The 17,310-nt window shown below is 38.5% G+C and overlaps 1 protein-coding gene across 1 annotated transcript in view; it reads left to right on the top strand.

Moving 5' to 3' along the window:
- LOC136857974 (uncharacterized) overlaps positions 1 to 17,310 on the top strand; it is a 120,369-nt gene that overhangs the window by 63,529 nt on the left and 39,530 nt on the right. The gene's annotated exons all lie outside the window — the stretch shown is intronic.

Below are 17,310 nucleotides of genomic sequence, written 5' to 3'. Positions count from 1 at the left end.
CCAAAATAGAGTAAAAGGAAACACTATCTCGGGAGTTAATCCAAATTCAAAATATCCATTTTCATTACCCAGATATTACATTCAAGGAAATGGAGATATCTAGATTAATTTGAGAGCTCGGAGTTATCAGATTTTGATCAGCCTGAAGTGGACATAATTAGTCAAGTTGTTAATAAAGTAGCACACCGTTAATCTGACCTCTGATGGTTTGATTCTCCACATAATCTGGTTATGACACAGGTTGAGACATGCACTGTGCGTTGCAGGTATGTTGGCACTTAAATTGTTTCGTACAATACAGTTTTGACTCAATTTGCTGGTGATACTTGACCAATAAACAATGTGAATAATTTTTGTGTTTTAGAGTAAAACTTTGCTTTCAGTTTGCATATTCATAACATTGTGCCAACCAAAACATGTTAAACATTATGCTAACTTTAGAAGAGAAGTTAAAATTTCTTGAAAGATTAGAGAAAGCCTACAAAAAATTTCACATAATGATGGTGTGGGCATTACTATGATTAAATACTGGAAAAAGAATAGGAAAGAACTAGAAACTCATAGAATGATGGAAAGACTTAAAAATCATCTAATGTTGAAAAAGCCTTAATCTGAACTGTTAGATCATGCTTTGTGGGGGTGGTTTTCACAGAAAAGAAGAAAAGGAACTCCATTGTCTGATTCCATTATCAGAGGAAAGGTGCTTATTTTGAATAAAAATATTGGAAGAAGAAAATTATAATTTTACTATGAGTGAAGGCTGGTTGCATACTGGAAAGAAAAGAAAGAGTAATGAAATTTGAAATGTGCTGATTGCAGGAAAAAAGCTGTCAACTGAAGATGTAACTTCAAATGCATTTTTTTTAATTTTTAAAAATCTATTAAGGTATATGACATATGATCAAGTGTATAACATTGATGATTTGGACCTGAACTATAAGATGCTTCCTCAAAGAACTCTTGCCACATGAAATGACACAGTGAAAGGAACAAAACTTTCAAAGGAGAGAGTGTCTTTTACTACTTGCAGCAATGCTAATGGTAGTCATAAATTACTGCTCGTTGAAATTGGCAAATCAAAAACACAGAGGGCATTCAAGAAAATTAATGTGTCATCCTTTGCAGTGTATTATTACCATAAAAAACCAGCCTAGATGGACAGTGGCCTTTTTGAATCATGGTTCTTTGAGCAGTTTGTGCTTGCAGTTGAACAACATTTGAAAGCAAAACACTTACTGTAAGTAGTGCCTTTTGATTTTTTTTCCCACCCAAAGTCACTTCTCTCATATAACCTATGGATCAGGGGGTATTTAAATGGCTAAAGAGGAGACATTGCTGGAAATATGTTGCATCTATTTTAGAGAAGAAGGCAGCAACCTGTTTCAGACAATGAAATCTTTTCATATAAAGGATGCTGTTCATACAATTGCTGAGTCTTGGAAAGAAATGAAAGCATCAGCACATGAAAAGTCCTGTTGTTAACTTTGGACAATGATGGTAGTCGAAATTTATCAAAATGAAGATGAAGATATACAGGCAGTCACCCAAGATTTGCATATTTTGAAAGTTGATGTTTAAACCAACAATGTTGATGAGGTTTTTCTGAAAATGATGTCTGCACAACAGGAAAAAGAATTAGGTGACAATTAGATCATTACAACTGTTATCCAGAGTGCTGAGAGTATTGAAAAAAAAAAAATTATAATAAAATGTACACTCCTCCTGGTCAAGTATCTCATACAGATACCAAGCAGGCTTTTTATTTAGCTCTTCTGTACAATTGAACAGCATTCTTGTTCCATGCCTAAGGACATTTTGTGGATAAGGAAATGTAGGGTTATAGCAGCAAAATATTGAATGTCATTTGCCAGACTGATGTGCATCACCAACTTCTTTCATTCTTAAATGTTTAAGATATGCCTATTTATTACAGCATTCAATGTTCTTTTTATTGTACTTTTGTTAGTAGGTATAATTAATACTATTGCTTCTCTGATAATCTGACTTTTCTTGTAATCTGACCATGCCCTTAGTCCCGAAAGTGATGGATTAAGAAGATTCTATTGTACATCAGGATTTACTCTTGAGAACACAATTTAGTTTATTGTGCATTAATGTAGTTTTCTTACATAAAGATGAAATGTTACATTCCAAACAATCACCCTGCTCATTTTCACTATTTTGTATTATCCAGTCTTACCAGTTATCCAACCTCATTCAGGTCCCATATATGTCATATAATCAAAACTTTACTGTACTTTGTAATTGCTGTTGAAGTGTATATCCATCCAGTACTCCAGACTGAATCCATATCTCCCTATTATTCAAGGCAGTTCTTTCATGTTAGTTTCAAATTCTTTAGTTCAAAGATTTGCTTCTGAATTTCTATCTTTTAAGTATTCCTAATGATAAATGTAACATCAGGTAACATTAAGGAATTATCAGAGATTGGAAAGCAGTTCTATTTTTTTTTATAGAGGAAATATTCTCAGTGTGAGGAGTCTTCACTGGTGTATCATTAGATTACTATATAGGTTGATTTTTTTTAATAGTGGCAAAAATGCTGTAGTGCTGCTATGAAACAGAGCTAGGCAGCATTGTTTATACCACAGGTATATTAAGTGTCTATCCTCCCTTTGTGCAAATGAACACACCCTTTTCCCTTCATGCATGTGTGCACTGATTACAGGAACAGAGCAGTTGCAAATGTGTGGTCACAGAATCCAGTCGCAATGTTTTTGAAGCAGCAGCAGCAGCAGAGGAGCTGGATAAAAATAGAATATTACATTTATGTCATATAATCAAAACAATAGAGATTTTGGTGCATCTGCATTACCTTACTGAACAGTGGCAAGGTGGGTAAGAGTCTTCAGAGAATGACATGAAAATGTATCAGACAGGCCTCGGTCTGGTCATACGCCAGTAAGTGATGAAGTTGTGCAGACTGTGTCTGCATTAGTGCAGATGGATCAGAACTCTACAATTCATAAGTTAGCCCAAGATCCCAAACTGGCACATTCAAGTATGCTTCACATCCTCAAAGACAGACTAGGGATGCAAAAAACTACCTCAAAATGGGTTCCACATGATCTAAGAGGAATGCATCATCATCATCATGAAAAGTTTTCATTCCTCACCCTGAAGGGGTGGGGCGGGCCACTTAGAGAGTTATGCCCTTTCTCTGGCCAAGATATGTGAGCGGGTTAAGGAGATGTGATGGAGAAGGGAGGTGGGTAAAAGGAAGTGGCAAATGAAGGAGATGGAGGGGGATTGTGCCTGTTGGGTGGAGGGGTTTCCGGTTTTATTTTATTTATTTCTTCCAGTAACAATAGGGATGATAGGGGTTAGTTTTATACATAGAATTTAATATTATGTACCTTTTTTCAAAAATATATATACCAACAACATATTATTGGTCTGTTTTATTTTTTGTTTTGAGAGTTAATGATGAATGCAAATGTATATACACACAGATCTATACATATGCCACACTAACACAAAAGAAATTTTAGGTTTGGAAAGATTTTCAATAGTTTTGCACTCTGGTGAATTATTCACATCCCACTCACTAATCTTGATGTGAAATGTCCACTCTTGTAGGTGCTATTTGCCGAAAGTGTTGCACTGTCTCACGCACTGAAGAGTTGAAGTCTGTGAGTGAGGTAGGCTGATCTGCATTATACTTGGGTTTCAAAATTATGAAAGTGGAAATGTGTGTTTAATCCTGTGTGAATGGCCTGAAAATGAAAATTGAATGCCTGATTGGCTGCTGCTTTGAGGCGGGATAATATAAAAGAAATTTTAGGTTTGGAAAGATTTTCAATAGTTTTGCACTCTGGTGAATTATTCACATCCCACTCACTAATCTTGATGTGAAATGTCCACTCTTGTAGGTGCTATTTGCCGAATTCACCATCAGGTGAATGGTACAGATGAACATGGAAGGATGTTCATCAAGGATAATGTTAAAATCCAGATGAGGTCTTGTATGGTTGTGTGCTGGGTAGATGGAGTCTGACAGAGGTGTTGGAGATATCTAGTGTCCAGATAGGAGGTATAAAATCTGGGCGGTTTTCAGGTGGAGCTGTCTTGAATAAGTTGTGTAAACAAGTCCACAGTTGTGGCATTGCGGAGGTGCTCATTTGTTGGGGCAAATAGGTGTATAATGGGACTGATTACAGTGGCCACAGTTGGGTCTATTGGCACAGTATTGAGCTGTGCAGTGGTCATTATATAGTAAGCATCGCTCACAACTAGTGGCTAGAGGGGGAGGAGTACATGAGGGTTATACCCGATGATGTTGACGAAAACTGTAGACGTCATGTTCCAGCAGTCTGTCCAAAATCATTAGTGGATAGTAAAAGAAGGTGAATCATGTAGGTCGGTCTGGTGGTAAATTTGGATGGCCTTCCATACTGAAATGCTGTCATCTTGAAGTTCTTTGACTATAGCATATTCTGTGAAGGCTGGGTCAACTCCCTTGATCATGCAGCTGAAGAGGGAGTTGTGAAGTGATGGTGAACTACTGACAGACTGGGGGACTTGCTGAAATGGTACAGATGAGCTGAAATGAGCGGTGCTGATAGTGTTGCATATTGTAGTTGCAGCTTCTTCACTGTAATTTGGATGGCCTTCCATACTGAAATGCTGTCATCTTGAAGTTCTTTGACTATAGCATATTCTGTGAAGGCTGGGTCAACTCCCTTGATCATGCAGCTGAAGAGGGAGTTGTGAAGTGATGGTGAAGTACTGGCAGACTGGGGGACTTGCTGAAATGGTACAGATGAGCTGAAATGAGCGGGGCTGATAGTGTTGCATATTGTAGTTGCAGCTTCTTCACTGTTCACTTTGATGATGATTCCTTGTCCCATTGAATGGATGTTGGCAATGTCGTCTTTCTGTATACTGGAGTGAAGGAGAATAGAAAGGATTTTCTGGGCTGAGCGGTTTTCAGGGACAAGACTGGTAAGGAGTAATGAGTGGGTCCCTTGGCGGTGGAGTTGGAGCGTATGAGTTGAAATGATAGGATGTTTGACTGGTAGGAGAGGGAGGGAATTGGCATCTGGAATAGTGTTGGGAGAGACTGATTGTTCGACAGTTTCGAGGTCTGGTTGAGAGGGAGCAGTGATGCTAGGAGGTGGATTTTCCATCATGACGTGGCAAGGAGCAGGCTTACTTCCATGTGCGGCACATGGCGCTGTATGCTTATACTGGATGTTGTGGTCCTACTGTGGTGCAGGTTGTACGAACAGATGATGGGGGTAATTCGGACGATTCATAAATGTGTACATCAGTGCTGTGTGATGGGCTACTGCTGCGGCTTCAGCAGCAGATTGACTTTGCTGAGTGGTGCTGGTGATGGTAGAGGTGGTTGTCGTAACGGTAGCAGTGGTGACTGGTGTGTACTGACAGTACGGATACATGTTATCCAGGAGTAACTAATGCTGGACTGCTCTAGACTTGACTCCAAAAGAACAAAGAGTATGTAGGAATGGCTGAGGAGACTTTTAGTTTAAATCAGAAGAATGAACAGCTGTACTGCACTATTAAATGAATATGCAAGAACAGGGGTTGAAACCCCATGAAGCCACTCAGTCTACCTGTCTGATACACCTTTTTAAGTGTCGATAAGATGTCGTACTGGATTACAGTGTGCAGGTTCGTCGGACTAGATGTGTACTTCATGGTTTTAGAATATGCCACCAGGAGTGCAGTGTCGATGAATGATCATTGACAGAAATGCATAAATAGCTATGATGGATCATTACCAGTGATCAGATGTGGGCTGGATCTTATGAACTAAATCTAAAACGCCAATCGACCAAGTGGCATCATTACAGGTCACCACAAAGAACAATAGTTTGGCAGATCCCCAGCAATGTGAAAGTTATTATGATTCTTACCTATGATTGGGATGGTGTTATCATGAAAAATACTGTTCTTCCATGGCAGACTGTTAATGCAGAGTACTACTGTTCATTTCTGTAAAACAGTCTGTGAATAGTATTGGAAAGAAAACAAAATGTCCATCATTCTGCTTGACGATGCAGAGACATATGCAGCAAGAGCAGTGTCTGATTTGTTCATTCTCTGGAGTTGGGAAGTGCTCTACCATATTCTCCATATTCTCCAGATTTAAGTCCTTGCAACTTCAACCTAATCCCTAATATGAAGGAACCACTGCATGGGATTAAATTCCAAACAGATGAAGACATTCTGCAGTCAAGGATTCAGAGGTTAAGCAGTGCTAATGGTATTCATAGGCTTCCACGTTGTTGAGAACACATTGTACACAATGCTGGTGGCCACATCAAAGGCCTGTGAAACCTAGAACCTTGTTGTAAGCTATTTGTGTAGAAAATAAGTAGTTGCCACTACTAAAAAATTAACCTTTGTAGATGGACTGTTATAACATGTACACTAAATGCTTGTTACAGGCTATATACACGACCCTGAGGAGAAGAACTGCCTCAGTGAGGACATCAGAAAGAGGACAAAGAATCTAAGTTGAAGTTATATTGAAATGCCACTGGAGCATGAAGTATCTTTACATGATCTGGTGATGACTAATAACAATCCTATTATTGAGGGACTAATGATTTTTCTTGTAAGAATAATACTGTAAATATATTAAATAATCATCTACCAAATTATTAAGTAAATTTTTCCTATTAATCCTGATGTCCTAGGATTCAACCTCTATGACTATTTATGGTTAATGTTCCTTCCCTGTGAACCATGTGACCTTGCTGCGGTGGGGAGGCTTGCGTGTCCCAATGAAGCAGGTAGCCGAGCCGTAGGTGCAACCATATTGGATGGGTATCTGTTGAGAGACCAGACTAACGAATAGTTCATCGAAAGGGGGGTAGCACCTTTTCAGAAGTTGCAAGGGCAACAGTCTAGATGATTGACTGATACGGTCTTGTAATGGCTTAGCTATGTTGATACTCCTACACGGATGAAAGCAATGGGAAACTACAGCCGTAACTAACACCCGACGATATGCAGCTCTCTCTGTATGAATGATTACTGATGATGGCTTCCTCCCGGGTAAAATATTTTGCAGGTAAAATAGTCCCCCATTCGGATCTCCGGGTGGGGACTATACGAGAGGGGGCAATCATCAGGAAGATGGATACTTGTATTCTGCGAGTTGGAGCGTGGAAAGTTAGAAGTTTGAATCATTGTGGTAGGTTAGAGAATCTGAAAAAGGAGATGGATAGACTAAAGCTAGATGTAGTTGGTATAAGTGAAATACATTGGCAGGGAGAGCAAGATTTTTGATCAGGCGACTACAGAATTATCAACACAAAATCAAACAGGGGAAATGCAGGAGGTGGTTTTATAATGAATAAGAAAATAGGGCAGTGGGTAAGCTACTACGAGGAGCATAGTGAAATGATTATTATTGTCAAGATAGACATCAAGCCAATGCCCACCACAATAGTGCAGGTCTATATGCCTACTAGTTCAGCGGATGATGAAGAAATCGAAAGAATATACGAAGAGATAGAAGATTTGATACAATATGTAAAAGGTGACAAGAATCTAATTGTGATGGGAGACTGGAATGCAGTGGTAGGTCAAAGGAAGAGGTAACATAGTAGGAGAATTCGGATTGGGACAAAGGAATGAAAGAGGAAGCTGGCTGGTTGAATTCTACACCGATAATAATTTAGTCCTTGCTAACACTTGGTTCAAACACCGCAAATGATGGCTGTACACGTGTATGAGACCTGGAGACACTGGAAGGTATCAAATAAACTTCATTATGACTAGGCAGAGATTCAGAAACCAGGTGTTGGATTGCAAGACTTTTCCAGGAGCAGATGTGGACTCTGACCACAACCTGTTGGTCATGAAATGCCCTCTGAAATTGAAGAAATTCAAGAAAGGAATGCAAGGAGATGGGATCTAGGCATGTTGAAAGAAAAGAGTTTGAGGGATTGTTTCAAGGAACATGTAACACAAGGACTAAATGAAAAGGCTGAAGGAAACACATTAGAGGAAGAATGGACAGTCTTGAGGAATGAGATCAGTAAGGCTGTTGAAGAAAAGTTAGGAAGAAATGAAAGATCAACTAAGAAACAATGGATAACTCAAGAGATGATTGATGAATGACAAAAGTACAAGAATGCAAAAAATGAGGAGGGCGGGAAAAAATACAGGCGAATAAAGAGTGAAGTAGATAGAAAGTGCAGGACAGCTAAGGAAGAATGGCTGAAAGAGAAGTGCAAGGATGTTGAATTTTATATGGTCCTAAGAAAGGTAGATACTGCATACAGGAAAATCAAGGAAACCTTTGGGGAAAGGAAAACTAGGTGTAAGAATATTAAATGCTCAGATGGAAAACCACTTCCAGGCAAAGAAGACAAGTCAGAAAGATGGTAGGAACGTATCCAACAGTTGTATCAAGGTAAAGAAGTAGATGATAGGGTTCTGGAACAAGAAGAGGCTGTTGATGCTGATGACATGGGAGAGCCAATTTTGAGGTCAGAATTCGACAGAGCTTTGAGAGTCCTAAGTAGGAACAAGGCACTGGGAATTGATGAAATGCCCCCAGAATTAATGACTGTCTTAGGAGAAACCATCATGGAGAGGTTATTCTGTTTAGTGTGTAAGATGTATGATACAGGAGAAGTGCCATCCAATTTTCGGCAAAATGTTGTTATACCTATTCCCAAGAAAGCCGGTGCTGACAAGTGTGAAAACTGCCACACCATTAGTTTAGGATCTCCTGCCTACAAAATTTTAACAGGAATTATTTACAGAAGAATGAAAAAACAAGTTGAAACTGAGTTGGGAGAAGATCAATTTGGCTTCAGAAGAAATGTGGGAACAGGTGAAGCAATCCTGACTTTATGTCCAATCTTAGAGGACCGAATTAAGAAAGTCAAGCCCTCATACATGGCTTTCGTAGATCTAGAAAAGGCATTTGATAATGTTAATTGAACCAAGCTGTTTGAGATTCTGAAGGTAATCGGGATCAGATACTGAGAAAGGAGAATTATCTGCAATCTATACAAAAATCAGTCTGCAGTGATAAGAACCGAGGGCTTTGAAAAAGTGGCAGCAATCCAGAAAGGAGTGAGGCAAGGCTGCAGTTTGTCCCCTCTCCTTTTCAATGTTTACATAGAACAGGAGATAAAGGAAATCAAAGAAGAATGTGGAAAGGGAATCAAAGTCCAAGGAGAGGAAATCAAAACCCTGAGATTTGCCGATGATATTGTTACATTATTTGACTCTGCAAACGATCTGGTGAAATTGCTGAATGGTATGAACAGAGTCGAGTCTTGGAGAAGGAAAACAAGATGAAAATAAATATGTCCAAAACAAAAGTAATGGAGTGCGGTAGAACAAAGTCAGGTGATGCAGGAAATATTAGATTAGGAAATGAAGTCTTAAAGAAAGTAGATGAATATTCTTACTTGGGTAGTTAGATAACTAATGATAGTAGAAGTAAGGAGGACATAAAATGCAGACTAGCACAAGCAAGGAAGGCCTTTCTTAGGAAAAGAAATTTGTTCACCTCGAACATTGATATAGGAATTAGAAAGAGGTTTTTGAAGGCTTTTGTCTGGAGCGTGGCATTGTACGGAAGTGAAACATGGATGATAACTAGCTCAGAAAGAAAGAGAATAGAAGCTTTTGAAATGTGGTGTTACAGAAGAATGCTGAAGGTGAGATGGGTAGATAGAATCACGAATGAAGAGATACTGAATCAAATTGCTGAGAGGAGACATCTAGAACTTGTACAGTTGGTTTTTGAGGGAAGTGTAGGTTGTAAGAATAGTAGGGGTAGACCAAGATATGAATATGACAAGCAGATTAGAGCAGATGTAGGATGTTGTAGTTATGTAGAAATGAAAAGTTTGGCACAGGAGAGGGTGGCATGGAGAGCTGTATCAAACCAGTCTATGGACTGATGATTAAACAATAACAGTTAATGTTATATATTACTTGGAATTCTGCTTCACTTCCTTGTGTACTAAATATTTGAATCTACCTTCTAATTATTCAGACACACTTGTCAAGAGTAATGTCATGCTTAGGGTAGGATTATATGGGTTCTCTTGTTACTAGTGATTCATGAGAAGAAGACACCACACTATGACTCACATTACCATTCTTTCTCTATCTCCTTCTCAGAACTCAACACAGGAAATGACTCATATTTCAGAGAAACAAGGTACTATTTCAAACATAAAACCTGCTGCACATTATGTTCCAATATGGAGTCTAACTGCTTAAGTCTCTTAGTGCCACGCCTATTTACAGTGGATATGCCAAGAATGCAACCTGCTTTACTATCAAATTGCAAGGCTGGATAAGATGAACTATAATAGTCTCCAAATTATAAATCCAGATAATTGAGCTTCATCCCAAATTGTTCAGAAAGGTTTGCTATATTTATATTGATAGTGAATAATGCCAATTAAGGTCTCATTTGAGGAAGAAAAAAATTTTTCGTGGGAAATTATGAGTAGTATATAACAGATCATACTTTTAACCACTTAACTGGGTATTATTGATGTGCATGGTGTAACCTGCCCTGTGCATTTTTAAAGCAGATTATTGTTACACGGCAGTATAGGCGGGAAAGTTAGTAATATCATTATCATTCATCTGTGATACAAAAAGTAAATTAAAGGAGTTTTAATTAATTAATGTTAATGTTAGAGAACTTTTTACATTAACTGCAAGGTCATTTACCTGGTTGGAATTTGATAGTTTGACCCATAATTCACAGCCAAAAATTGAAACAAATAAAAGCAAGGGGTATTTATAAATATCATATCATGAATGTGACATTCTGAACCATTTATGTTAACTGCAAGGTCATTTACCTAGTTGAAATTTGTGCGTTTTTTTCATATGTTATCACCTTAAATTGAAACAAATAAAATAAAGGAATATTTATGACTTACACATCATGCTAGTGACATTGTGAAAGATTTTACATTAACTTCACTGTCAGTTACGTCATTTACCTCACTAGAACTGCACTTCGCCTTCATCCGATTCGTCATGTTGTTCATCTTGTTTATCATTCTCATTCACGGAACAACTTTCACTATCAGACTCACCTTCCTCTGTATCGAACCACTCATCTTCAGATTTCTGAGAAGAGAAATCGTCACAATCATCCTCTAAGTGTTGAATAATCTCGTCTTCTTCGAGCGTTCCGAACTTATGCTTTGAACTAGATGCTGCCATATTTGGTCTACTGCAGACAAGTAGCACCGCACAGATGTAAAATAAAAACAAATACGCTTCAAGGAGTGTGACATGTGTTATTTGCTGCAATTGTGTGGAGAAAACATCAATTTAGACAATAATACACAAGGCGGCAAAGTAACTCATCATACCCAGGAGATACTCGCGGTAAAAGACGAGTACGTATATATTCGTCATTCCCATTACCCTGTAACATTCGGTGTACAAATATATACGTCATGCCCAGTTAAGAGGTTAAAGTTCAGGCCTATAAATGTTACCTGAAATATTTTGGCACTCTCCTAAGAAAGGTGTGGCAGTATGTCTTATGATGTGTACTCATAGTCAGATGCAAAGAAAACCCCACGATGTTCTGCCTAGTATTTACTGAATTTTTGTTAATACTTTGAAGATGGCATGAAAGATCTATTTCAGTTGTATGCCTCACAAACAGGTTGCATAGATGAACATCTAGAGGACTTCTTAGAGGAAGTGGAGAGACAGATAGAAGATAAGAAAGTGCTGTTGATGGGAGTTGGAAGTTGGAATGGAATGGAATGGAAAGACAAGGAAAGGAAGATGTTGTAGGGTCCTTTGGATATGGAAATTATAAAACCCAGAGGGCAAGTTTTTGGTGGATTTTTGCACGAGGAACCAAATGATTGTTGGAAACACCTGGTTTAGGAAGAAGAAGAGTCAGAAGATTACAAGGTATGGCTAGGGAGACAGATGAACAAAGACCATAATTGATTATATAATCAAAGAGAAAGAACACCAGAAGAACATTTTAGATGTTACAGCCATGCCTGAAGAAGCCTTTGGTGGAGATCATAGAGTTGTGAGGGGAAAATTGAAAGTGGGAAAGATTGAAGAACCCCCCATTAAGAAGAGAGAAAAGGATTAAAGTATGGAAGTTGAAGGTTAAAATCATAAAAGAAGAATTTCAAAGGGAAATAATACCCTTGGTACCCAGGACGGAGGTGGGGAATGTTGAAGATCAATGGAAAAGATTTAAGGAAGCACTGGTTGAATGTGCAGAAAAGATATGTGGTAGAATGTTAGGGAATGTGAAATACAAAGAGACACACTGGTGGAATGATAGGGTAAAGATTAAAGTGAAGGAAAAGAAAATGACATGGAAAGCATGGAAAACATCTAAGGCTGAAGAAAGTAGAAGGAAATATGTGGAGGCAAAGAATTTGGCCAAGAAAGTAGTGGAGGAAGAAAAGAGGAAAAGCTGGGCCTTATTCACAGAGAAATTGAGAGATGATATGCAAGGCAGCAAGAAATTACTGTATGGTATCTTAAGAAACAAAAAGAAAGATCATGTAAACACCAGATTTGAGAAGGATGAAGATGGCATAATATTAACAAAGCCAGAAGAAATAAGAAATATTCTATATGGAGAGAGTATTTTCAGAAGTTGCTGAACATAAGAACTGATGACAATCATTCAATGGATGACCAGGAAAGGCAATTAGTTGATCAAGAAATGGATGAAGAAATTACAATGAATGAAAATGAAATGGCAGTAAGAAAGATGAAGAATGAAAAAAAAAATAACTGGTGGAATAAATGAAATTTCAGTGGAGATTATAAAGGCAGCTGGAGCTGTAGGACTGCAGTGGACATATCAGTTTCTCAGGATTGTCTGGGAAAATGATGAGGTCCCTGAGGATTGGAAAAAAGGAATATGGTAATCATCCCAATTTAAGAGAAAGGTGATAAGAAAGTTTTCAATCAATCAATCAATCAATCAATCAATCAATCAATCAATACTGATCTGCATTTAGGGCAGTCACCCAGGTGGCAGATTCCCTATCTGTTGCTTTCCTAGCCTTTTCCTAAATGATTTCAAAGAAATTGGAAATTTATTAAACATCTCCCTTGGTAAGTTATTCCAATCCCTAACTCTCCTTCCTATAAATGAATATTTGCCCCAGTTTGTCCTCTTGAATTCCAACTTTATCTTCATATTGTGATCTTTCCTACTTTTATAAACTCCATTCAAACTTATTCGTCTACTAATGTCATTCCACGCCATCTTTCCGCTGACAGCTCGGAACATACGACTTATGATATATAGTTACATGTAACATACCACTTAGTCGAGCAGCTCTTCTTCTTTCTCTCAATTCTTCCCAACCCAAACATTGCAACATTTTTGTAACGCTACTCTTTTGTTGGAAATCACCCAGAACAAATCAAGCTGCTTTTCTTTGGATTTTTTCCAGTTCTTGAATCAGGTAATCCTGGTGAGGGTCCCATACATTGGAACCATACTCTAGTTGGGGTCTTACCAGAGACTTATATGCACTCTCCTTTACATCCTTACTACAACCCCTAAACACCCTCATAACCATGTGCAGAGATCTGTACCCTTTATTTACAATCCCATTTATGTGATTACCCCAATGAAGATCTTTCCTTATATTAACACCTAGATACTTACAATGATCCCCAAAAGGAACTTTCACCCCATCAACGCAGTAATTAAAACTGAGAGGACTTTTCCTATTTGTGAAACTCACAACCTGACTTTTAACCCCGTTTATCAACATACCATTGCCTGCTGTCCATCTCACAACATTTTCGAGGTCATGTTGCAGTTGCTCACAATCTTGTAACTTATTTATCACTCTATAGAGAATAACATCATCCGCAAAAAGCCTTACCTCTGATTCCACTCCTTTACTCATATCATTTATATATATAAGAAAACATAAAGGTCTGATAATACTGCCTTGAGGAATTCCCCTCTTTGAAGAACTACAGGGGAATTACTCTAATATCCTATGTTGCTAAGATAATGGAGAGGATACTGGAAAGTAGGATAAGGTTGAGGGTTGAGAATCAGATACAGGAAAATCAGTTTGGTTTCAGAAGTGGAAGGTCAACAATAGAGCCCATTTTCATTATGAGACAGGTAATGGAAAAGCAATGGGACTATGGGAATGATATGGTGATGACATTCATTTACATTGAAAAGGCATATGGGACAGTCTGGTTCAAAAAGGAATTGGACAGGGATTAATAAAAATGATCATGGCAATGTACAAGGAATGTTGTAGTAGCATGCAAGGACAAGTAGGTTCAAAATAACTAGTGAGCTGAGACAGGAAAGTGTTCTATCACCAATCATGTTTACAATAGTAATGGATGACATCATGAGAACAGCAAAAGCAGCATATGGAAGAAGAGATGAATATGTTGTTATTTGCAGATGATATTGTGATTTGGGGAGAAGATGACAGGAAGGTTCAAGAACAGTTGGATGTGGTGAATGGGAAGATCAAAGAATGTGGATTGAAAATAAGTGTTGTAAAGAGTAAAACTCTTGTTATGACTAGAGGGGAAAAAGAAGGGAAAGGTCGGATTAGACTTGCAGACAAGGCCCTGGAAGTAGTGGAAAAGTTCAAAGACCTGGAGAGTGAATTAATGGAAAATGCTCGACTGGATGCTGAGATTAGTAAGAGGATTCAAGCTGGAAGTTGTTTCTATCATAGGGTAAGAAACATGTTATGGGACAAAGATGTGCCAGTGGAAGCAAAGGAAACTATGTACAAGATGTATTACGTACCCATAATAACTTGTCTGTCTGTTAGGTCATCAGCCCAGAGGCTGGGTGGATCCTCAAATAGCACCACCAAAGGTTATGCGGTTATAAGGAAACTCCAAAAACCAATGGTAGCACCAAAATGAGGCGTACTAGGCAAGATGAGGAGTGAGGTAGTTTGCCATTACTTTCCTCAGTGGGTCAGAAAGTACTATTGCAGCATAACTGACCTTATGAGCAGCACCTTTCATAACATTCAGATGCACTAGTCGTGCTCTGAATGTCATTACTCAGCACTACCCATACCCCAGCAGCTTCCATATTGTCACAGCCATGGATGTTGACTGGGACTTCGGTGGAAGCTACACTTTACTCTGGCCTGTGCCAAGAGATGGATGCAAAGTACTGTATCCATCAAGAAATGACAGCAGGCAGCCATAATAACTTACAGAGCAGAAACTTAGACAATGACAAAGAAGGATGAGAGTCGAATATAGGCAGCCGAAATGAAGATCTTGAGGAGTATGATACAGAAGAGTAGAAGAGACAAAATAAGGAATGAAAAAATCCAGGAAGAAATTGGAGTGGAAAAAATGAATGATAGAAGAGCCAACCAAGATGGTTTGGGCATATAAAGAGAATGAGTGACAAAAGAAAGCCAAAGAAAGGTGATGGAAATGCAAATGCAAGGAAGGAAAGGCTGTGGACGACCATGATTGAGATGGAAGGACACAATCCATGCAGTATCATAGAAGGAAACCTGGACTAGGACACAGTGTTGGAGGAGAAGTGGTGGAAGGACTGAAGAAAGTGGAGAGGAACCATATTTGCCCCTACCCGGCTACAGCTGGATAAAGGGAAACGATGATGATGACGATGATGACTATCTGCAAGAAAAAATGCACTTCCTTTTCCTCAGTGACTACCACTTTTAACACTCGTGGACCCCCAAACATAGTGGTTGGAGCCCTCATTTGCACTTTGCGCACTGTAAATGGGATCTCTTTACTGGTCCCCCATCTTTATTGCTACATGTGACACATCATTTCAGGATATATTGCAGAAGTTTTTCCAGTAGCGCTTTGAGAGGACTTGGATCTGTTGGATGTTATGCTGGAGATAAGAGTTTTTTTTCCTGTTATCCATTCACTTTCGAATTCATAAATAATGGAAGATGTAAATTTTAACCTTGTCATTCTCTTGGTGGCAGAGTTTTGCTTGTAGATAATACAGTAGAAGTCCATTACAGAGAGAATTCAAAATGGTGAAAAATTTACTCGCTATAACAGATTGTCGTTATATCTGATTTTTCGTAAAAGTCAGGAAAACCCCCACTCACATTAAAATCGGTACATAACGGCAATCCGTTTGTTCAAAACTTGCGCTTTTGCAACTACGGCTTACTCGTAAGTTATCTAATTCCGAGACAATATGAACGTCTATGTCCAATTTCATTCTGAAAAATTGGAGTAGTATCTCTCCAGTGGCTTTGGTGGCAAATGTTACAGTTTTCTTAATCAAACAGAGTCACCTAACCTAACTTCACCTCATATGTATCATGAAAACAATATTTCAAGCACCAGTAGAATAATTATAATCTTTTCACTATAAATTACTCGGGAATAGTTTTTCCGAAATTTAACTAGAAGCGAGAAAATACAGTGAAGCCACGTAGTATGTTTCTCATTAAGATGATTTCTCATTTAGTACACCATAAATTCAAAGTCCTGATTCATGTCATATTAAATCTATTTTAAAATACCTCATTAATGCGTCACAAATTTTCATTATTATCACCCAGTACGATCACATTTTTTCCAGCCCTGAAATTGCTTTTTGTCATCTCTTGTGAAAGGAATGTGATTTCCAACACAGATTAGAGCCCCTGCCACAGGGGGCAGGTTGGGGAAAGTTAAGCAAAATAGGGAAATGGCCTTGAATTCCAGAACTTTTGAGAGTAAATTATAGCTTTGGGAAGCAAGCCATTAGCCTCAGGAAAGTTCAGTTTTGCTCTCCAGTTTTCATTGATATTGCTGAACAATCTGTTAGTAAGTCTGTTTGTGCTCATAGTTCGCATTCCATTCAGAAGTTCAAAATGTATTCTGTGTTGAGTGACACATTGAAGGATAGCAAATATTTGTCATGTGATAGACTACGTTAAGGATTAGGAACATAATCATGTGAAGTTGACTAGCATGGTGCATATTTATCTTGTGGTAGTTCCATTATAGATACTGAAAAAGTCGTGAAATCACTTACTAATGAAGACAAAACCCAAGAAGTGGACAGACATCCACATCTTTCAATGGCGGCACGCATGTTGAAACAGCACCTTCTAGTTTCAACTTGAGTCGATCGATTAAGATGACGGTCAAAGTCATTTAACCTCCAAATAATTCATGGTCGAAAAGTGTGACCAGAAGTTGACAGATGCAGAGTGGGTCTCGGTCCATAAGTGGCCACGGCTGGTCTGTGTTCCAACAGCTCTGCACTCTGACTGACCAACCGAGCAGAGGAGGGGTGGCCACGGCTCTACC

The sequence above is a fragment of the Anabrus simplex genome, chromosome 1 (assembly GCF_040414725.1).
Source record: "Anabrus simplex isolate iqAnaSimp1 chromosome 1, ASM4041472v1, whole genome shotgun sequence".
NCBI classification, from domain to species: Eukaryota; Metazoa; Arthropoda; class Insecta; order Orthoptera; family Tettigoniidae; genus Anabrus; species Anabrus simplex.
This window is presented reverse-complemented; position numbering and strand designations above follow the sequence as displayed.